The sequence below is a fragment of the Mirounga leonina genome, unplaced genomic scaffold, assembly GCF_011800145.1.
Source record: "Mirounga leonina isolate KUSES-001 unplaced genomic scaffold, KU_Mleo_1.0 Mir_454, whole genome shotgun sequence".
Taxonomy (NCBI): domain Eukaryota; kingdom Metazoa; phylum Chordata; class Mammalia; order Carnivora; family Phocidae; genus Mirounga; species Mirounga leonina.
In genome coordinates, this window is record NW_023270763.1 from 4,023,394 (window position 1) to 4,046,280 (window position 22,887).

A 22,887-nucleotide genomic window follows, 5' to 3' on the forward strand; every position below is an offset into this window, starting at 1 on the left:
GCTTCCCGCCCGCACCCCCTGGCCCCTCCGCGGGGAGCCCACAGGGCTGCGTTGAGGCTGAGAGGCAGTGGATGCCGAGACAAACAGTGGGTGCTCAATAAATGCAGCGCAGCAACCCCCCCCCCCAAGGGTGAGTCATCCCCGTCCTGGCCCTGGGCCGGGGAGCAGGGCCCTCGGGTGTCATCTGGCTCCACCCGCCGTGCGATGTGACCTGGGCAGGGCTCCGCCCCTCTCCCGGCCTCAGTTTCCCGCCGCCTAAGTTCGGGGGAGGGCTGGGCCAGGCCAGCTGCGGGGCGCGGGCGGCCCCCGCGCGGCTCCCCCCCCAGGCGCTGCCCGCGGTCTCCGCCGGGCCCGGCCACGTCCGCTGCCCACGGGGCCGCCATAAAAGGCAAGCGGCCGCAGGTCGCGCAGCCAAACTTAGTCATCCGGCCCGCGGGCCGCCGGGCTGCGCGCGGCAGCTTCCTCCCCGAACTTCCCGTTTTCCGAGGGGCCCGGGGAGGGGGCCCGAGGTGCGGCCTGGGCCTTTCGAAACGCTTCGGCTCAGCGGCTGGGGGCTTGGCCAGGGGGCGTCCCCGGCTGGCGCTTTCATCCCGGAGCTGCGGGTCGGCGCCGGCGAGGGCGGCCCGGGCTGCCGCCCAGATAAATCTCAGCCAGGGGCCATCTGTGCAGTGTGAGAGCCTCCGGGCGAAACCACCCTGCCGGCGTCCCTGGAGCAGGGATCGGTCACGGGTATGGGACGGAATGCAGTGCAAAGGAAGGACCAGCTCGCCCGCGCTACAGTGGCTGGCGGTGCATGAACCCCAGGGGCACCCCTCGAGCTGTCTGCTTCCGGCTCCATGTACAGGCAAAGCTAACTCGAGGTGAGGGCAGTCAGGATGGTGGCGGTCCAAAGGTGGGGGCAGGTCCCGAGTGGCTGGGAGGCAGGGACAGAAGCCTTCCTGGAATGGACGTGCTCCCTGAGCCATCCAGGGTGGTGGCCCTTTGGCTGCACAGTCAAGTTGGTGACCTCGACTATAGGGAAATTATACCCCAATCCAGAATTGTTAAAAAAAAAAAAAAAAGGAATGCACACACAGGACACTCCCATACATTGTTTAGGATTGTCCACAAAGGTACACAGGCCATAGGAACATGGGAGGGAGTCATTGTTACAGCTTCAGTTGTAGAGGTGGGAGGGGGCGCAGGGAGATCCATGGAAAGGTGAGTGTCCACTGATTCTGATCTCCTATATTTCTTTCAGAAAACAAAGCTGAAGGAAACACGGAAAGATGATGACCAGGTCTGGGAGTACGTTGTTGTCCTCTCTGTCCTTTTCCGTGTATTTGAAATACTGCACAAACTTTTCACAATGAAAGGGGGAAAAAAGCACAATGGCGTGGAATCGGACATCGTGGTCAGCCTCTCTGACCCTCAGTTACTTCTTCGGTACAATGGGGCAATCAATAATCCCTTTGGGGAAAGTTTATTGAGAATTATATGCAGTGATGTATGCAAAGTGCTGAGTATGAGCCCGAGGTATGTTGTAGGTGCTCGACAAAGGGGTCTGTATGGGGCTTCCCCTTTTCCTCAGCGCCCCCTGGGAGAAGGGAGGACTTGCTAGGGTGGGGGGCCAGGGTGGGAAGGTCTTTAGCCCACAGCTCCATTAGGCCAATGGCCTAGGCTGGCCTGGCTGGGAAGGCTTGTGTTTCTGACAAATGGGGCCAGCCAACCCCATGCCCTGCCTGTCCCGTCCTGTCCTGACTGTCCTGTCCCCATGGCCAGGGTCACTCTAGGTGAGGCTCAGGGCCAGCGTCCCAGCAGGACACAGGCCGGCAGGTCATCTGGCCTTGGATTCCAGGTGGCTGGATCTTTAGGAAGCCTCTGTGGGTGGCAAGGACACACAGGGATGGTGGGTGCCAGCCAGTTGGTCAGCCGTGTTGGGGACACAGAGCCCAGAGAGCCTCAGAGGGCTGTGGGCAACCCAGGTCAGCAGGAAGGAAGGGAGGAGGGTGTAGGGAGGAAGGGAGGAGGGGTTAAGAAAGGGCATCCGGGAAGGGAGAGGGAAGAGAAAAGAGAAAGCAAAAGGACTGTAGCCTGCTTTTCCTCCCACTACATTTGAACTCCCATACGTGGGCACTGCATCTGGGCTCTCTGGTGAAAGCCTCCCATGACCCTCCTGGGGGATGGAGATCCCCAAAGGCAGCAAGTTTACATGACTAGGCCAAGGTGACCCCGCTGAGAAGGGCAGGGTCTGACGGGAGTGTGAGCAAGAGAGCCTGACAGAGAGAGAGATTGTGTGGCCAGGGGACAACAGAGCCCTTGGTAGAGGGTTTGAAGCTCAAGTGAAGGGGAGGCCTAGGAGTGAGGAAGGCGGGGGCGCTGACAGGGCCTTGGGGCAGGACTGAGGCAGGACTGGCTGGAAGACACACCTCTCGGGTGCCCTCTAGCGGGGACATTCTCCTCCCGGGCTAGGTGGCTCTGTGTGTCCAAGCGTCAGGGAGTGACGGGATTCTCCCCATGCGACCCAGCCCACCATAGGTATCCCCCCCCATAGCACCTCATTTTCAACCCTCCCTCACCTCCTCAGGCTCTGACTCACCCCAGGCCTTGCTGGACAAGAGGAGGCCGTGGGAAAGCATCAAGCAAGAGGAGCGTCCTTAGCAGCCCCAGGACCCAGCCATCACCTACCCACCAAGAGGTCTGGCTGCAGTCTCCCAGAGACCCTACTGGGGGAGACATTTCTCTCCTCCTTTTTTAGAGGAGACATCTGAGGCCTAGAGGGCACACAGGCACCCCCTCTCTCATGCACACGATTGCACTGAGGGGCTGGGCACTCTGAGTCTGAACATCTGGGTGAATGCACTTGGAGCTCAGAGTCCGCGCGCTACAGCTTCTGGGGCTGGTTGAAGAATCTAACCTTCCCTGCTGAAGACCCCGTAACCCCCTCGTCTCTTGCAGACTCCCCCACCACCACCTTGGAATGAAGATCAGATTTTAGCCTGCCCCAGGCGCTCTGAAGTCAAGGTTGACCCTGGAGAAAATAGCTTATACTCCAAATGAAAGACAAATGTTGCTAATTTCCTTTTTTTTTTTTTTTTAAGATTTTATTTATTTGTCAGAGAGAGAGAGAACAAGCAGGGGGAGCAGCAGAGGGAGAAGCAGGCTCCCCGCTGAGCAAGGAGCGGGACGTGAGGCTTGATCCCAGCACCCTGGGATCATGACCTGAGCCTGAGGCGGATCTTAACCGACTGAGGGGCCCAGCAGGTGTCCCCAGATGTTGCTAATTTCCATCAATAGGAAGGTAGGGGCTCTGGGTGGAGAAGGGCTCTGGGGTGTGAGGCCCAACAGGGTGGACTACGACACAGCATGGGGTGGGGCTGGGTTTATGGGTATGAACGGCGGCCAGAGAGTCAGAGTGTAAGGGGTCAGCTGGTGCGGCTGGAAGGGCCTCCAACAGTTTGCCAGGCTTGTAGACTGAAGTTTCAACCAACCCATCCGTGGCCTATACTCAGTGAGGCAGATAGGCCAGAACTTTCCCGGGATAAGTGGTAGGAAGAGGCCCACGGGAGTGACTTATAGGTAACCTGCACACCTTTGGAGGGGCAGTGTCCTCATCCCTGTGCAGGTACCCCCTGTGGGCGGGCAGCAGGGGGTGGTATTCCACTGGCATGGCCTCCTGATCTCAGGGGGCTGATGGAACCCCGAATGGCAGAGGCTGAGTGGAGACTCTTAAGCATCAGAGGCCAGGTGGGACACAGAGATGACACAGAGATGGAGCTATTCCTGCAAAGTACCAACCTGCAGGAGTTTTTGATGGAGCCTGATCACGGTGTTCTTAGGACTGAAGTAGCTGGGCTCCCCTACAGCATCGCTTGGACGATATAATGGGAAAACGCAAGATCTGGTGGATAGAGACCCGACCGGAGCCCCCACAGTCTAGAATTTCTAGGCTTGGGAGATGTTATTTAGTGCATGAATAAAGAAACGCATGTATCGGTTACCGGGCCACACATTTGTACTTTCAACTTGCTGACAGCTGTAATCACAAAGTTTCCTTTGTAATTCTATGCATTTTATTTTATGAATTTAAAAGCATCACTCCGGGGGCGCCTGGGGGGCGGGGCACAGTCGGTTAAGCCTCTGACTCTTGGTTTTGGCTCAGGTCGTGATCTCAGGGTCCTGGAGTGGAGTCGGGCTCTATGCTCAGCGGGGAATCTGCTTGAGACTCTCTCTCCCTCTGCCTCTCCCACTTGTGCTCTCACTCTCTCTAAAATAAATAAATAAATCATTTAAAAAAAAGTGCATCATTCTGACCAAGTGTCTGTCCATGACGAATGGATAAACAACAGGTACATGCAATGAGATATAATTCCACTTTTTAAAAAAAATTTTATTTACGTATTTGACAGAGAGAGGCAGAGAGCACAAGCAGGGGGCGTGGCAGGCAGAGGGAGAGGGAGGGCAGACTCCCTGCTGAGCAGGGAGCCCGATGCGGGACTCGATCCCGGGACCCCAGGATCATGACCTGAGCCGAAGGCAGACGCTTAACCGACCCGAGCCACCCAGGCGCCCCATAACTCCACTTTTAAAGGGAAGGGGATTGTGACAAGTGCTAGGACGTGGATGGGCCTTGAGGAGTAAGCCAGCCACTAAAGGACAAATACTGTACGAATTACGCTGGCATGGCATATCTCAAGTTACTCGGAAACAGAAAGTACAAGGGTGATTACCAGGGGGGTTAGGGGAAAGGAGAATTTAAAGGATACAGAGTTTCAGATTTGCAAAAAGAGAACGTTCTGGAGTGCTGTTTCACAACAGGGTGAATACTTACGACCAAACTCCCCAGTTACAATTGTTTAAGATGGGACATGTTATGCTATTTTACCACAGTTTTAAAAAGGCAGGATGCAATAAAAACACAACTTAAGGGCTTCAACATTTTTGAAAAAGCATGATTCTGAGAAGGGGTCCCTCTGCCGCCCTTAGATGCTAAAGGCGACCGCAAGATCCCCGGCACCCAAAAGGTTAAGAGTCCCGGCGCCTCCTATTGGCCGAACCTAGCAGGAATTCCGGGGGCGACCAGGGATTCTGGGAATCGTAGTTTGCAGCCCCCAGCCGGAGCCTCGCAGTGAAGGGTGGGCTTGGAGCCCGGAGACAATGGCTGCGAGACCGGCATCGGGGCTGGCGGGGAATTCGCGGGATGCCAGCTCAGCGCGCCTGTGCCCGCGCTGCAAACGGGCAGCCTCGTATACAGTCACGGTCACGCAGACCGGGCGCACACACCTGTCCACCTGCACCACGCGCCGCACGTGGCGCCCCGGTTTGCAGTTTGCCTCTTTTCCGATCTAACTGCCCACCCGAACATCTGCGGGTCAGGCGGGCAGCTGCCCCCTTGCTCTTCTCTGACACATTCCCGCGGGAGCAGATGCCTTGGCAGTGACCGTGGGAAGGATGTGCAGGCTACAGGTGCCCAGGGAGGAGCGAGCCAGTCAGAGGGCACAAGCTAGTGCAAAGGCCCTGAGGCAGGAGCCTGCGTGGCCACTAGGGTGGATGGGGGAGAACGGCAGGGGACGAGGTAGGGTTGGCCTCGTGGCAACGATGAGGCCTTTAGACAAGACTCCGGCCGGGTCTTCAGGTGCGCGCAGGACCGCTGCCTAGGGAATCGAGTGACACTGTCCCCTCCGGGGCTGCCGCTGAAGCCTCGAAGTGACTCAGCGGAATTCCCGGGAGCTGGGGGCGGCTGGGAGGGAAGCTCCAAAGGGGCTGGGGAGGGGCGTTGCCCGCGCAGAGGCCCCACCCCCAAGCTCCCGCGGGCCGCGGAGCACAACCGCTCCGGAGTCCTCCGCCCACCGGCTCCGGGCTGCCTCCGGCCCCATCCCCGGGCGGGGCTGGTGGTGGGAAGTGGCCTGAGGATTTAGGGAAGAAGTAGGGAGCTGGAAACCCGACCTGGGGTGGGGGCAGGAGGACGGACATTTCTCCCACCCTCCTGGCACCTCCATCCCTGAGCTTGGCCTCGGCTGGCGGTGGGGCCAACTGGAAGGAACTGGCGTGGGGTGGGGGCTGGCTGTTTCTAGTTCCGGGACCCAGGCCTTTGGAAGGGGTCTGGGTGGACAGAGGTGGCCCGGTCTGAACTCCCTGCTGGCTCAGCCGGGTCAGGCTCTCTCGGGGACTAACTCCCTTCCTCTAAATAAAGGGAATTGTTCAATAAACAGGCTTTCAAGGATGATCATAAATTCCCCGGTGGCACACTGGGCGTGCGTGTGTGCGCGCGTGTGCACGCGCGCGCGCACGTGCAACGTCCCCATATACACCCGGGCCGGGGCAGGCTTGAGTGGACCAGGGCAGCGGCACCAATATTCTAAGAACCGAGCCTCTGTTTTCCAATGAATACAATGGGTATAAGGACCCCCAGAATGCGGCTTGCTGGAGTCAGCGGCAAGCTGCGCGCTGCCCACCTAATTCACCTAATTCACCGCAAGAGCCACCCTGGCCCTTGCACCCAGGGGCAGCTCGACTGGGAATGCGAATAACTGTCTGCATGGCCCAGCTCCAACGTGCCTCCGTAGGGAAGCTGTCCACGACTACCAAGACAAAAGACACAGCTTGCTTCCTCCTAGGCGCGGGAGAGGAGGGGACCCCACCCAAAACTGCGCAGCGCTCAGGGACCCTGCGCCATCTCTACCTCCGGATGGGGCTGCAGGGCTCCTGACGGCCACCAGGTGGCGCTAGAGACGCGCCTGCTTCGCCAAGCTGGGCGGGGCTGGACCCGTACAGGAGTCAGGAGTAGGGGCCTCTCCGGAAGACTTTGCCTCAAACCTATTTAGAAGCCCTTTACGCACAAAAAAGAAAAAAAAAAAAAAATACTGCGTTCAAAAAACGCATAATGAGTCAATACAGGTTTAATAACCGCCAGTCATTATATATTTATGTGGTCAAAGTACAACTGAACTAGCCTTATCTGTCCTAGCCTGAGGCCCAGGGACCCCAGCATCCCTCCGAGTTGCGGGTCCAGAGCAGGGGCCTGAGGACCATGTCCTGGCTGGGTTAGAGGACAGAGAACTGGATGGGGTGCTTCTCAGAGCAGGGAGGGTTAAGCCAGGCTTTAAAAGTGGGTAGAATTTGGAGGAGAGCGGAGAGGGCATTCTAGACTGGGAAGTAGAACTGGTCCCAAGTGAAGTCGGTCACTCAGGTGGGTAAGAGGGTGGCGTTTGGCAGGTGTGTGGGGCTGTGACTGCCTAGGTAGCACTGCCCAGCTTGGGACTGGCCACGCTTTGTCCCAGAGTGGTTTCAGGGACACTGACAAATATGGAGGCCACCATGGGCTGTGCTGGGCCCTTGAGGATACAATGGACCTGCCTGTTTTCTCCCAAATAACATAGCTCCCCATGGCCCCTGAGACGAAACTGGGGGCCTCAGCCTGAACCTGCCAGCTAATGGCAGCTGGACCTCCAAGTTCCATGGGTCAGAATGGGCTGGGCGGTGACTCTGACCTGGGAGCAGTAGGCGGGAGGGGGGAATATCCAGAGAGGCCCAGGTCATTTTTTTTTTTTTTTAAGATTTTATTTATTTATTTGACAGAGAGAGACACAGCCAGAGAGGGAATACAAGCAGGGGGAGTGGGAGAGGGAGAAGCAGGCTTCCTGCTGAGCAGGGAGCCTGATGCGGGGCTCGATCCCAGGACCCTGGGATCATGACCTGAGCCGAAGGCAGATGCTTAACGCCTGAGCCACCCAGGCACCCCGAGACCCAGGTCTTGATCCCCTTCCAGTCCAGACCTGATCAAGGAGGAAGGGCCCTGGGCTGGGAGATAGGTGTCAAAGTATCATTTCCAAAAAGCTGAAGTTGGGACATCTGGCTCGTTCACTCGGTAGAGCATGGGACTCTTGATATTGGGGTTGCGAGTATGAGCCCCATGTTGGCAGTGTAGATTACACTAAAAAAAATCTTAAAAAAGAAAAAGCTAAAATCATGACTCTCATACAGTTAGACAAGGAGCATTTGTCAAAGATGTAATTCAACTCATTAATTAATGAGGTAGCACCAAGATGGTCAACTGATGCAAAGAGCATTTGAGGAACTATATTTTTCCCTCTTTCCCACCCTCCTGAGAAATTGGCATTTATATAATTAGTTTTAAAATGCTGGGAGGGGCACCTGGGTGGCTCAGTTGTTAAGCGTCTGCCTTCGGCTCAGGTCATGATCCCGGGGTCCTGGGACCGAGCCCCGCATTGGGCTCCCTGCTCGGCGGGAAGTCTGCTTCTCCCTCTCCTGCTCCCCCTGCTTGTGTTCCCTCTCTCACTGTGTCTCTGTCTGTCAAATAAATAAATAAAATATTTAAAAAAAAAAATAAAAAAATAAAAAATGCTGGGGTAAGATTCCTAAATTCAATAAAAAATAAAACAAAACCTGACTAATGTCCTTTGGGGCAATCAAGAGTAACCTTTGAACGACAAATAGCATATAATTTCACTTACATGTGGAATTTAGAAAACAAACACATGAACAAACAAGAAAACAAATAGACTCCTAAATACAGAGAACAAACTGGTGATTACCAGAGGGGAGGTGGAGGGGCGCAATGGGTGAAAATAGGTGAAGGGATTAAGAGATACAAACTTTCAGTTATAAGTAAGTCACAGAGATGAAAAGTACAGCATAGGGGACGCCTGGGTGGCTTAGTCGGTTAAGCGTCTGCCTTCCGCTCAGGTCATGATCTCAGGGCCCTGGGATCGAGCCCCACGTTGGGCTCCCTGCTCAGCAGAGTCTGCTTCTCCCTCTTCCTCTGCCCCCCAGCTTGTGCTCTCTCTCTCAAATAAATAAAATCTTAAAACAAAAACCAAAACAGCAACTTTTGGTGTTATCTTTTCTATCAGACACAAATCCACAGGGTAGTCTATAACTTCATCAAGTCTGAGCCCTTAAAAATAAATAGCAAGGCAAACGGAAGTTTCCTAGAGAGTTAAGTCATCTGTAGGTGCACACGTTACACAAGGCAGTCCCTCTCTGGGCCTTATTTCCTGGTTTTGGGTGACTTTTCCTGACACAGGAGACGTGGGTGCTTGTCCAGGCCGTGACACATGGCAAAGGCGGGAATACCTCTCATCCTTTCTGGCCTCAGCCTCCTTAGCCAAGGAACTTGGACCACATCTTCCTGCTCCAACAGTCTCCACCCTCCAAGACTGATTTTACCTCCAAGATGGACCCAAGATCCCCACTTCACTTCATCTCCACCCCTACTGTTGCCCTGTTCTGGACCAACTGTCTCAGGGACCTCAGAAAGGTAGTAATTAACACTGGGTTCAGAAGCACCTGGAACAGTGACAGTCCCCAGCTCGGCCCTCAGGTACTGTGTGATTCCAGGAAAACTTAGCCCCTCTCTGTGCCTCTATGTTCCCAGTTGGGCAAAGGGCAAGGCGGGGGAGGGGGGGGGCTGCCGTTCTGCAGAGGCCCCCAGATTTGAGACTTTCGGAATCCCCTTTGCCCTTGATTCCACTGAATGCATTCAATTCAAATGAACTGAGCCAGTGGGGGAGATCTGATAAGCTCTTGGTGGTCAGGAGCTGGGAAACAAGGTCTGGTCTCTCAAGATAATGGGAGAGTCAGGCGCCTGGGTGGCTTAGTTGGTTGAGCGTCTGTCTTCTGCTCAGGTCCTGATCCCAGGGTCCTGGGACTGAGTCCTGCATAGGGTCCTCGGCTGAGCGAGGAGTCTGCTTCTCCCTCCTCTTTTTGCCCCGTCAAATAAATAAAATCTTAAAAAAAAAAAAAAGATAATGGGAGAGTCAAGAGACTTTTTGTGGATTCAGCAGGAAATAGTTTGGCAGTTGATTGGTAATGTCTGTCATGAGTGCAAAAGTAAAAATAGGCTGTACGTTGTGTATTTACCCATCCTGGTCTAATCAGTACAGCATCCGATAGAGTCAGGATTCTGGTCCCAATTTTGCCACTGCCTTGCTGAGTAAACTGAGGAAATTAGCTCCTCTGAGCTCAGTTTCCCCAGCTATATAATGAGAGTATCTTCCCAGGATTGATGTGAGAATGGTGCAAACATTGTCAATGAATACCTTCACGTTGCAAAAAATGGAAAACACCATTGAATCTTGCCTAGAGCAATGAATTTTGGCTTCCGTAACTGTCCAGAGATAATGAGACTTCAGGTATGGTATGATCAGGGTTCTGGCTCAATTTTTCTGTGCCTTTCTTGGCTTTGTGTTTTCCATAGGCCAGCTCTGTCTACAAGGTGGCCAAATGCCGGCTACAGGATCGGGTGGCATAACCACAGGCCACACTGACCTGGGGCAGACAGCTCTGTCCTGAGCCAGCAGGCTAAGCGACAGCCCTGAGGTTGTTCCTGATTGGGCAATTTCGGTCACATGCGCACCCCTGGAGCACTGACGGTCGTCCGGCTGGAGGGGAGGGGGGCAGGGAGGAGGAACCGGGGTGACCCCCAGGCTCAGGAGTTGACGGGAAGAGTGAAACGTGGAAAGCAAACCAGCCAAAAGGAGGGAAGGGTTGGGTGCTGGGCAGGAGCCCCGGAGAGGAGAGCACGGCGGATGGGGAAGGACTACCTGACAAGGAAGTCGTCCAGGCAGTCCGAGGACCGGCCGGGGGGCCGGCCGGCGCGGGAGGCGGGGGAGCAGCGCAGCGGCAGAGGTGTGGAGGGTGGAACGCGCGACTTGGGGGAAGGTGCCTCCCTTGGAGATTGGGGAAACCCCGCCCTGCAGGAAGCCAGTCGGGCTCCGGGCCCGGAGCCTCCACGCCCCCCTCGCCCCCCGCGGCGCCCTCGGCGGGCCCAGCCGGCAGGAAGCGGGGGCGGGGGCTCGCGGCAGGGGGTCCCGCAGGGCGCCGGGCCCGGGACGCGGGGGGTGCCGGAAGCACCGCGGAGCAGGGGTTGCCCCCTTCCCAGCCGAGCCCACAATTTGCAGGCTTCTCCGGTCGCGGCCGGGACCCCTGCTCACTCGGATCCCCGCGGCTTGGTTCCAGGCCCCCCGGCCCCCCGGGCCCCAGTGCGGCGCCCTCACCCTCTCCCCGCCCACAACCGCCCCATTGGCTTCCCAGAGCCGGGGCCTCCCCGGATTGGTCCCCCTCCGCGAGGCCACGCCCCCTCAACCGCACAATGCGGAGCCCCCCTCCCCCCGCGCCTCCGGCCTCCAGGCGCTCAGACACCGCCGGACCTGGGGACCTGCTCCTCCCGGCCCCGACCCGGCGGCGCGGCTGAGTCACGGCCTCCCCGACGTGGCGGTTGTAATAGTAGCTGCGGTCGTGGTTGTTGTGAGAACCAAATGCACGGACTGAGGCCTTGGGGTCCCCGTCAGTGTCTCCCTACCTAGACCCCGCCCCCGGGGCTCTATTAGCTCCCTGGGACTGACCCCCCAAGTTACCCCCAACTCCTCCATTTCCCCTTCCTGCCAGGAGTGCTGGAGGTGGATGGTGGGTGGACATTAGTTATTTGATTATGAAGCTCTTACAGATGAGCAAACTGAGGCTCAGAGAGGGTAGGTAATCTGTCCCAAGTCACACAGCAGTCAAGGGTAGCCCATTACTAATAATGAGGAGTGGGGAAAAAGAGGAGAAGCGTGTGGGTAGTGTAATCATCCGTGCCCCACGCTCCTCCACTTTCTCCCCAAATACACCTGAGACCATCAGCTAAACCAGGGAGGGGTGGTCAGGCTGAGAGAAGGGTGTCCCCAGGCAAGCACCCAGTCTGCGGGTTGGAGGAGGGAATTTCAGTAAGAAAATTTGGCAGTGGTATTTAGAGAGCCTGGGCAGACTTTGTTCCCACCTCCCCCTCCCAGGCAAGTTTGGCCTCCTTGAGCTTTTCTTTCCTCACCTGTGAAATGGGATAATAACAGCTGTGAGGATTAGATGAGACCTACCTAGTGCCGGGCACACAGTAGAGACTAGACGTGGAGTGTCTTTGGGTACCATGAAGACCCTGTGAAGGGGCCAAAGTCCACAAAACATCCTTAGAGTAGGGTGGACCTGTTCGGTGCGGGCAGGGAGAGGGAGAGAGAATCCAAAAGCAGACTCCCGGCTGAGCACGGAGCTGGACCCCGGAGATCATGACCTGAGCCGAAACCAAGAGTCAGCAGCTCAACCGACTAAGCCGCCCAGGTGCCCCGTGGATGGCACTTATGAAGCTCAGGGAGAGGGTGGGCAGGTGCGAGGGACACTGGCCAGGACTCCTGGGGGTCAAGCTTGATGCATGTGGCATATCTCCAGGTGTGAGTCTTTCACCTGTGTCCTCAGTGGCCAGGGCTTCCCTTTACCTGTCTCCCAACCAGTCAGTGGCCCTGGCAGAAGCCTCCTGCTGTCCGCACCTCCCTGGCTGCTCATTGGGGCCTTTCCATTCTCCCTCCCAAACGTAGGAATCCAAACCTTCCTGCCACGGTTTCCCAAAGAGCCTCTGCGACCCAAAACATCTTTTTAAATTTCTTTTTAAATTTTGAAGCAAGTGGGCGCCTGGGTGGCTCAATTGGTTAAGCGTCTGCCTTCGGCTCAGGTCATGATCCTGGAGTCCCAGGATCAAGTCCAGCATTGGGGGTACCTGCTCATCGTGGAGTCTGCTTCTCCCTCTGACCCTCCCCCCTCTTGTGCTCTCTCTCAAATAAATAAATAAAACAAAATCTTTAAGAAAATTTTTGAAACAAGCACACAAAGTTTTAAGTATAATACAAAATGATTTTTTTCTTTCTTGAAACAATTGGAGAATCAGTTGCCAACCTGATGCCCCCTCTCCCCTTATATTCCCAGGTTTGTTCTTCTGTGTAAGTAGTCATATTAAAGTCACCCAAGCCAGGAAGTTAATATGTTACTATGTTACTATGTAAGGACACATGACTGTCCGCTAATCCTCAGACCCATTTCAAATATATCCCCAAAATGTCCTTTATAGCAAAAAAAACCCCCAAACACATAAATCCAAGCCATGTGTCTGTCACTTTCAGCTGTCAGTCTCTTTAGTTGGCTCGCATCTGGACCCCTTCTTCAACCCATCCTTGCCTTTCATGACCTTGACACTTGAAAAGGCTACAGAGCAGTTACAGTCCAGGAGTGCTTTGGGTTTATCTGACTTTCTTGTTTTCTTTCCGACTTTGCCTCTTTGGTGGGAATATCACAGAGGTGATGCTGTGTTCTCAGCTTGTCCCCTCCTGATATTGCTCATTCTGATGATTCGATTAAAGGAGTGTCTGCCAGGTCTTCTCTAGAGAAAGTTGCTCTTCTTTTCTTGGTGAATAATCAATCTTTTGGGGATGTGCTATTTTATAAGATACTACATTCCTTCGGGCGCCTGGGTGGCTCAGTCGGTTGGGCGACTGCCTTCGGCTCAGGTCATGATCCTGGAGTCCCTGGATCGAGTCCCGCGTCGGGCTCCCTGCTCGGCAGGGAGTCTGCTTCATCCTCTGACCCTATCCCCTCTCATGTGTTCTCTCTCTCTCAAATAAATAAATAAAATCTTTAAAAAAAAAAAAGATACTACATTCCTTCTCAAACTTTCAATTTATGTGTGTATTTATATCTCTATAGAATCACATTTTCCTATTGTATTCAGTGGGTTGTAATCCGTTATTATAATTTTTTTTGGATGCTAAAATTGTCTCAGATTTGGGCATGCCTTCTGTGTGGCACCTGTGTCCTTTTGACATGTCGCACTTTTTAAGAATTTTTTTACAGCTTTATTGAGGTCTGATTGACATGCAATCAACCGCACATATTTGAAGTATAGGATTTGACATGTTTTGACATGCATACACCTCGGAAGCCATCCATACAGTTAGGGTAACAAACATATTCATCACTCCTAACGTTTTCCGGTGTGCCTTTGTTTGTTTGTTTGTTTTTTTAAGATTTTTATTTATTTGCAAGAGAGAGAATGAGAGACAGAGAGCATGAGAGGGAGGAGGGTCAGAGGGAGAAGCAGACTCCCTGCTGAGCAGGGAGCCCGATGCGGGACTCGATCCCGGGACTCCAGGATCATGACCTGAGCCGAAGGCAGTCGCTTAACCAACTGAGCCACCCAGGCGCCCCTGTTTGTTTGTTTTTTAAAAGATTTTATTTATTTATTTTGACAGAGACACAGTGAGAGAGGGAACACAAGCAGGGGGAGTGGGAGAGGGAGAAGCAGGCTTCCCGCCGAGCAGGGAGCCCGATGCGGGGCTGGATCCCAGGACTGGGATCATGACCTGAGCGGAAGGCAGATGCTTAAGGACTGAGCCACCCAGGCGCCCCCCGGTGTGCCTTTGTAATCCATCCCTCCCCACCCCACCCGCGTCCTCAGGTGACTGCTGATCTGCTCTCTGTCGCTACAGATCAGGTGACATTTTCTAAAATTTTAAAGCAATTTTATTATTATTTTTAAAGATTTTATTTATTTCAGAGAGAGCACACAGGGAAAGCAGACTCCCCGCTGAGCAGGGAGCCCGATGTGGGGCTCGATGTGGGGCTTGATCCCAGGACCCTGAACTCATGACCTGAGCCGTAGGTAGGTGCTTAACCTACTGAGCCACCCAGGCGCCCCTTATTTAACCACACACACTTTTTTGGTCTGACTTCTTTCCTCAGCCTCATTCTGTTGAGACTCCCCCACCATGTTGTGTGTATTCACAGTTTCCGTGTTTATTCGAGTACCATCCCTGCATCCTTTTTTTTTTAATTGAGAGAAATTCCCGTTGCATAAAGTTAACCCAAAGTGCACACAACTCAGTGGCATTTAGCGCATTCCCAGTGTTGTGCAGACAGCACTTCTCTCTGGTTCCAGACCATTCTCATCACCCCAAAAGGAGCCCCACGCCTGTTATGCAGTCACTCCCTGCTCCCCACTAACCCTCTGTCCCTGGAAACCGCTCATCAGCTTTCTGTCTCTGCGGATTTATTCTGGAGATGTCGTTCGAATGGAATCCTACAATAGGTGGCCTTGCGTGCGTGGCTTCTTTCACCGGGCATGATGTTCCCACGGTCCGTCCACACCGTAGCCCCGATCAGGACTTCATCCCTCTTTATGGCTGAATACTATTCCAGTGTGTGCATACGCCCCATTTTGTTTGTCCTTTCCTCCTGTGATCCACCCTTGGATTGTTTCCACCTCTTGGCCGTTGTGAATATCAGCGCTGCTATGACCATCTGTGTGTGAGTTTTTGTTTGCACACCTGTTTTCAGCGCCTCCACGCGCATAGCTAGGAGTGATGTTGCTGGGTCCCGTGGTCATTCTGCCGCCCGGCTGGTCTGCAATGTCTGCGCCATTTTACCTTCCCCCCAGCAGCCTAGGAGGCCGCAAGCTCCCCACGTCCTCGGCAATACTTATTTCCCTTCTTATTTTGTTACCACGGTCACCCTAGTGGGTGTGATCGTGGGTGGAGTCTCACTGTGGTTTTGATTGGCAGTTCCCGATAGCTGATGATAGGGGGCATCTTTCCATGTGCTTGCTGACCCCCTTGTACGTCTTTGGGGAATATAGGTCCTCACTGGTTTGCACACAAGATGTCCCATCCGCGATCAGATATTTCTCCCAGGGGCCCCCGGTCCCTGTTGCAGAGAATAGGGATGTAGGCACGAGGTGTGGCTGCTTCCAGGCCCTCTGGGGATGAGCTGGGAAATGTGTGTGTGTTCATGCACGTAGAGCGCACTCACACACAGCAATTCCTGTGCCTGTTGATCGATACTGCGGTTCCTGAGTTCACACTGATGCACCTCGGGGTTCACTGCGCTTTCCTCCCTTTCTGTGTTCATAGCTCACCTTCTCTGCCAGGGAGAACCTGGCTGCCGTTATCCTAATGTGCCTGTTTCTTTGCTCAGCCCCCAGATGCACCCCGCCTTGCAGAGGTCCCCCTCCCCTGCTCAGCCACCCTGCCTCCACTGCCCCCTCACCCCACGTGGGCTGGGACACCCCTCACCTCCGCTGCCTGGAGATGCTCTCCCCCTCCACTGAGGCCCCACTCCTGCGCACCCCCCAGGGAGGCACTCTCCACCTGCCGGCCTCTGGGCCCCGACCCCTGCTCAGAGCACATTGCCCCTGCCATGTGTGGATGCCCACCTTGCTCTGCCCCAGCTAACGGCCCCGGCGAATGGCTTTAGGACTCAGTTGTTCCAGAAGGGAAAGGAAAGGAGAAGGGGGCAAAGAGAAGAGGAAGGGGTCTCTTCTGTTTCTTGCTTTATTTTGAGAACTCATGGCACGTATGCAATTTATAACCAACACACTTCCTTTCGCTTTAACAAGATGCCCTATCCGCCCCCCCCCCCCAGCACACCTGCAGGTAGAGTTGGTGGGGGGAGGGAATGTGGTTCCAGGACCAGGGCTTAGGCCGCCACTGGCCTGGAAAGGGCAGAGCAGGGAGGGGGGCGCCCGGAGGTCTCCTATCCTCTTAGCTTCCTCCCCAGACAATGGGCTGCCTCCTGCAGCAAGAGATAAGAGCCACGTCGGGCGGACGGATGGATGGACCGACGGAATCCCAGCCTCCTGTCTGGTTTCCAGGCGAGGGCTGCTTCGCCCCCACCCCGCGCCCCCCTAGCGTGCAGGGCTTCTGGTCCCCATCACCCTGCGCCTTTGAGAAAGGGAGGTGCTGAGGCCCTGCCTTGGCTCTGGGACTCAGTCACTCAAGAAGAATGTTTTCTTTTGGTTTTAGTTAGCCTTTTTTTTTTTTTAACCGAGGCCTCCAGTGCCTGAAGTACACAGACCTTCTTTACTACTCCGTGTGTGCTGAGACGTGTGTCTAGGCCAGGACTCCGGCCCCTGTGGTGGGGAGCACTCGGGCCGAGGGGAGGGGAGCTGGATGGCTTCGTTCGGGGGGGGGGGGGCGAAGGAACCTAAAATTTCTCAATAATTTTTATATTGGTTATATGTTGAAATGATCATATTTGAGGCATATTAATGGGTGAAATAAAGTATATTATTAAACACTGATTTCACTTAATTTTTCTTTTTTAATGTGGCTGCTGGAACAATTCAAGTTACATCTGTGGCTGGTACAGAACATTTCCAGCCCCCGAGGCCCCGGGAGCCCCACCACGTTAGCACCTCTGCTTGCTGTCACCCCAGACTAGCTGTGACTGTTCTTGAACTTCAGGTAAATGGGGTCACATGTCAAGGGCTCTTTCTCTTTTTTTTTTTTAAGATTTTATTTATTTATTTGACAGAGAGAGAGAGACAGCGAGAGAGGGAACACAAGCAGGGAGGGTGGGAGAGGGAGAAGCAGGCTTCCCGCTGAGCAGGGAGCCCGACGTGGGGCTCGATCCCAGGACCCTGGGACCATGACCTGAGCCGAAGGCAGACGCTTAACGACTGAGCCACCCAGGCTTCCCCCCGCAAGGGCTCTTTCTTGTCTGCAAGAGTCATCTGTGTTGATTGCGTGACGGCACACTCACGGGGAATTTACTAATCCAGACCCTAGATGGGACAAGGGGACCCAGTGGCCACCACAACAGCTGGGTCCTTGCCTCGGGGAGCTCACAAATGACAGAAATGATGCCCGGGGTTCCCAGGGGCTGCAGAGGGGAAGGAGGGCCTGAGCTGGGCAAGGCCCCCATCTGGGCTCTATGGGGTTGAACTGTGGCTGCCCCCCAAGATTTGTATCCACCTGGAACCTCAGAATGTGACCTCATTTGGAAATAAGGTCTTTGCAGATGTTGCTAGTTAGGGATCTCACACGAGGTCCTGGATTATGGGCAGCCCTAAATCCCACGGATGGCGGTGTCTTTGTAGGGGAAAGGAGAGGGGGATTTGGGCACAGAGGGACATGAGGATGGAGGCCACGTGAGGACAGGGGAGAGATGGAGCCACGCGGCCACAAGCCCAGGACGGTTTGTGGCCACCAGAGGCGGGAAGAAGCGGGAAGGATCCTCCTCTAGAGCATCCGGAGTGAGCGCAGTCCGATTTCTGGCTTCTGGCCTCTAGAACCATAAGGAAAATTCCTGTTGTCTTAAGCCACATGGCTTGTGGTACTTTTGTTTCAGCAGCGCCAGGAAACTCATACAAGGAGCAGGAGGGGAGCCCCTGTGGCCTCACTCACCCAGCAATGGAGGGGAAACCCAGGCACTGGGAGCAAGAGAGTGAGAGCTCCTCCCGGAGCCCAGGTCTGGGGCCTGGCCCTGCCTAGCTGGGCCTCCCCGGGCAAGTCAGCACACCTCTCTGAACACCACTGTCCCTGCAGAGGCCCTGCTGAGGCCGGACAGAGACCTTTCAACCAGGGGCTGATGGCACAGAGGATGGCGGGGAGGGGTATCTGTCCCTAGGAACCCCAGAGGCGCCCCTGAGCAGGCCTCCTGAGTGGTGAGAATCTCCAGCATCATCCCCAAAACTGCTGTGTGGTCCTCGAAGACACTCCTCTACCGGGATTTTGCTTGTGTTGCTTCTACCAACAACCCCACGACTAGAACAGACACCGGGCTGGGGACTCTGCTGCCCTCTGCTCCCCCCATGAGCCCCCACCAGGCTGGGGGAGCTGGGGGAGGGAAGTGGGCTCTGTGGGCACTTCCCAGCCTCTGCACCCCCATCTTCCCATCAGCTGCCTTCCTCCTCCATCAGACCCTGGGGTGTGGGGTGAGAGGGAGCTTGGAGGCCCAGGACAGCAGGAGAGGAAGGGACAGAGGGGCCCCGCTCTGTCCCGGGGGCTGGGTCTGGAGGAGGGAAGCTGTTCAAGGTTACCACTGGCCATGACCCGGGCAGGCTTGAGGCCCTGCTCATGCTCCCCACTGCCAACCCCTCTCATGGTGTCAGTTCTGTCCCCAGAACAGAAACTGCTTTCTGGGCACATCTTCTGGGTTTTGCTCTGCTGGTCCTTGAGGCCCTCGGAATCCGGGCCTCTACCCCTGTTGTGGAGAGTTCCCTCCTACGGGCTGCGGGCGGGCTGTGTTTCCTTCCCCAGCCTCAGCCCCAGGCTGGCTCCTCCCAACCATGTTCCTGCAGGGGACACTCCCGCTCAAGCCTCCCATGGCTCCCCAGTGCCCTCAGGATAAACCCCTGAGCACAGGCCTGCAGGTCTGGCCTCTGCAACCCTGTCTCCCCTCCCCTGCACCCCAGATCTAACTGCAGCTGGCCCCCTCAACTCCGGCTCCTATGCTGGCTCCAGTGGATGCATCCCCTTTTCCAGAACATTCCCCCACCGCCCCGTGGGGGAGGCAGCACTGCCCCCTTTCCACATGGCCCGGGCTCCCTAGTCCTCTCCAGTGGTCTGTGTTCCTGTCTTCCCCCAGAACGGTCCTGTCTCATTTACTGGGCGCAGCGGTAAGTGGTGGAGTCAGGCTCAGCCACCATTCAACTCCCGTCCCTAGGAATGTGACTCCTCCAGGGACTTCATTCCTCTCTGGTATTTGTCCTTTGTTGTCTGGCCCACTTCACACAGTGAACTGGAGGCTCGTCCATGTTGTATTCCTTCCTTTTGAAGGCTGAATAATATTCTGTTTATGGATGGACCACATTCTGTTTGTCCATCATCCATCGATGGACCCTGGGGTTGCTCCCACCTTTTGGCTAGTGGGAGTCACGTTGCTGTGAACATGGCCACACAAATACTAAGTCCCTGCTTTCAACTTATTGGTTTAGAGCCAGGGAGAAATTGCTGGATCATAAGGTCATTCTAGGGGGCATGGTTTCAGAGACGGGCGCGTTTTGCAAGTTTGGCCAAGAGAAGTCAGGGAAGATATGCTGGAGGGGTTGGGAAAGTGTCTCTCTCTCTCTCTCTTTTTTTTAGGTAGGCTCCATGCCCAACCTGGGGCTTGAACTCACGACCCTGAGATTGAGAGTCACGTGCTCTACCAACCCAACCAGCCAGGCGCCCCAGTGTTTCTTCGATGTACAAAAACAGCCCTCCACGAAGAGCTGCTGGAATCGGGGAGTCTGGAGTCTGTGAACCTGGGTGTGAAATAATCACGTGCTGATTGTCACTGAGTTTGGCATTTCCCTCCTTTATGTAAGTGAGCAACAAACCATCCAGGGCCTAGGCCTTGGTCACCAACAGTGTCACGGATGGCTTCAGCCCATGTTACATTTATTGTGGAAATTTCAGAATATCATTTAGACTCAAGTCATGGTAGTTCTTAAATCCACCACCAGATATTATTATTTAGTGTATCATTAAGAAGCACATATATTAGCATATCACATTTAAACAATATGTTGAGAATTTTAATGTAATTGATTTCCTTTGTAATCTTATGTATTTTGCCTTAGGTGTTTAAAAACATGATACTGAGGGGCGCCTGGGTGGCTCAGTCGTTCAGCGTCTGCCTTCAGCTCAGGTCGTGATCCCAGGGTCCTGGGATCGAGCCCCACATCGGGCTCCCTGCTCGGCGGGGAAGCCTGCTTCTCCCTCTCCCACTCCCCCTGCTTGTGTTCCCTCTCTCGCTATGTCTCTCTCTGTCAAATAAATAAACAAAATCTTCAAAAAAAAAAAAACCAAACAAACATGATACCGAGAAGGGGTTCTTCAGTTGTCAAAAGCCTAGTTTAGATAATGTTAGGAAGATGATGTGATGTCTGGAGCCCTGGCAGCCACTTTTTTACTCTGTGGGGCTCAGCCTGATGGCAAAGCTGACTCAAGAATGGCAGAGTGAGGAGTGGGGGAAGTTTCAGGGTCCTTTCCCAGCTATTACCATAATTAACCAGCCCTGGAAACTCCCCTCTTCGGGACTTCTTATTTCTTGCCATTAACTAATGGCTTTGTTGTTTGGCCAGCTGAGTCAGGGTTTTCTTTCTTTCTTTTTTTTTAAGATTTTATTTATTCATTTGAGAGAGAGAGAGACAGAGAGAGAACAAACATGGGGAGAGGCAGCGGGAGAGGGAGAAGCAGACTCCCTGCGGAGCTGGAAGCCTGACGTGGGGCTCGAATCCAGGACTTGGAGATCATGACCTGAGCTGAAGGCAGACGGTTAACCATCTGAGCCACCCAGGTGCCCCTGGGGTTTTCTTTTCCTTTTTTTAAAAAAATTTTTTAGGGGCGCCTGGGTGGCTCAGTTGGTTAAGCGACTGCCTTCGGCTCAGGTCATGATCCTGGAGTCCCGGGATCGAGTCCCACATCGGGCTCCCTGCTCGGCAGGGAGTCTGCTTCTCCCTCTGACCCTCCCCCCTCTCATGCTCTCTGTCTCTCATTCTCTCTCTCTCAAAAAAAAAATTTTTTTTTTATTTATTTGTTTGACAGAAAGAGACAGTGAGAGAGGGAACACAAGCAGTGGGAGTGGGAGAGGGAGAAACAGGCTTCCTGCTGAGCAGGGAGCCAGATGCAGGGCTTGATCCCAGGACCCCGGGATCATGACCTCAGCGGAAGGCAGAGGCTTAACGACTGAGCCACCCAGGCGCCCCTGGGGTTTTCTTTCTTATGCATTGATGGTATCATGGCTGAAAGAGGGTATTTCTGAAGGGGTCCAGGAATGGCCTAGGGAAAGAAGGGTGAGGACAGCATCCTGCTGGCCTGTTCAGAGCCTTTGCATGAATTAGAAAATTGTGCTCCTCTGGGTGGATGAAAAGTGCCCTAGCTGGGGGCTGTGACTTTGGGCCAAAATAAAAGTCCTTTTTCTTCCAGGCTGACATAGCCCCCAGGTGAGGGTGCAGGGCTTGTATAGGGGGACTTGAGCTGGCTCTCATCCCCATGCAGCTCTTGTGTAGGGTACAACCTGTGCAACTGTACATGGAAGTCCTAGAAGAAGACCCCCAGGCTGAGGAGGGCGGGTGGGCTTTCTGAAGGGACACGTGGCCATGTGGCAAGGGTGGGGCCTGCAGAAGTCAGTTCTCATACACAGGCACTTGGGCTGCACTTGAGGGAGACCCACAAATGGCCTGCATCCGTGGCCCGCAACTCCTGTTCCCAGCCCAGTGAGGACCTTGCTTTGTTCACCAGGGACTACCCTGCAGATGTACCTCTTGTTCATGCCACAAAGCTGCCCTCGGCCCCATCTGAATCTGAGCACCCCCACTGATGCCTGGACCCTTGTCCAGTGTCCTGGGCATGCACTGGGGGGGCGTGGAGGACTGACTGTACCAGCTCAGGACCCCAGAGCCAGGCAGGTGGTGAAAGATTGCCCCTCCCCCACAGGAGCATTTCAGACATCAGGGGCTGTTGTGTCCAGGACCCCACCCCCAGGTTCTCTCTGGGAAGCAGCCAGAGTGCGGGTTCTGGGGGGGGGTCACGTGCCCGCTGATGGAAGTGTTGGGGTCTGCAGTCTGGAGTCTGGAAGGTCTACAGGCCAGGGAGGATTGAGCCAAGAAAGGCCTGGGCAGCAGGTAAGGCGAGGGAGGGTCTCTATTTTTATTTTTGAACTGGGTCTTTAGGATGCGTGAGGGCTTTTGGCAGGAGGCGAGTACAGCTGACCCTTGAACAACATGGGGGTTGGGGGCACTGACCACTGTGCAGTTGAAAGTCTGCATATAATTTCTGGCTCTCCAAAAACATAACTCCTAATAGCCTACTGTTGACTGGAAGCCCAACAGCATGAACAGTCCATTAACACATATTTTGTCTGGGGGTGCCTGGCAGGCTTAAAAAAAGAAAAGAGGGGTGCCTGGGTGGCTCGGTCGGTTAAGCGTCTGTCTTCGGCTCAGGTCATGATCCCAGGCCCGCTCCCCCCTGCTCGTGTGTTCTCTCTCTGTCACATAAAGAAATAAAATCTTTAAAAAATAAATCATAAGGAAGAGAAAAGACATTTACCAAATGCACACACTTCAGACCCACGTTGCTCAGGGCCATCTGCACAGGTCGGGGGAAGCTGCAGCCCTGTGTGGAGGGTGTGGGTGAGTGGAGGAGAGCGAACCGGAGGGGAGGCAGGGCAGGTGGACAGAGGCCAGACCATTAGGGACCCTGACACTGGGCGCCGGGCACTGGGGAGCCACGGGGGAGGTTTAAGCTGAAAGGGGCACAATCACACTTGCCTTTTCGGAAGCCACTCCGCCTGCCCCGGTGGACGCCTTGCGGGCAAGCTGTGCTAGGG

The 22,887-nt window shown here is 54.8% G+C and overlaps 2 long non-coding RNA genes across 3 annotated transcripts; both read left to right on the top strand.

The window, feature by feature from the left end:
- Positions 1-288: 288 nt before the first annotated feature.
- Positions 289-4,104, top strand: LOC117999317. The gene is made up of 3 exons (XR_004676252.1): positions 289-860; positions 1,241-1,515; positions 2,567-4,104. It is a non-coding gene; the product is annotated as an uncharacterized LOC117999317 (long non-coding RNA).
- Positions 4,105-9,923: 5,819 nt separating this feature from the next.
- LOC117999318 lies at positions 9,924-20,155 on the top strand. 2 transcript variants are annotated; one of them, XR_004676253.1, is made up of 3 exons: positions 9,924-10,629; positions 16,921-17,036; positions 19,659-20,155. It is a non-coding gene; the product is annotated as an uncharacterized LOC117999318 (long non-coding RNA). The 2 variants fall into 2 exon arrangements; XR_004676254.1 differs by lacking the exon at positions 9,924-10,629 and adding an exon at positions 14,430-14,458.
- Positions 20,156-22,887: the final 2,732 nt, after the last annotated feature.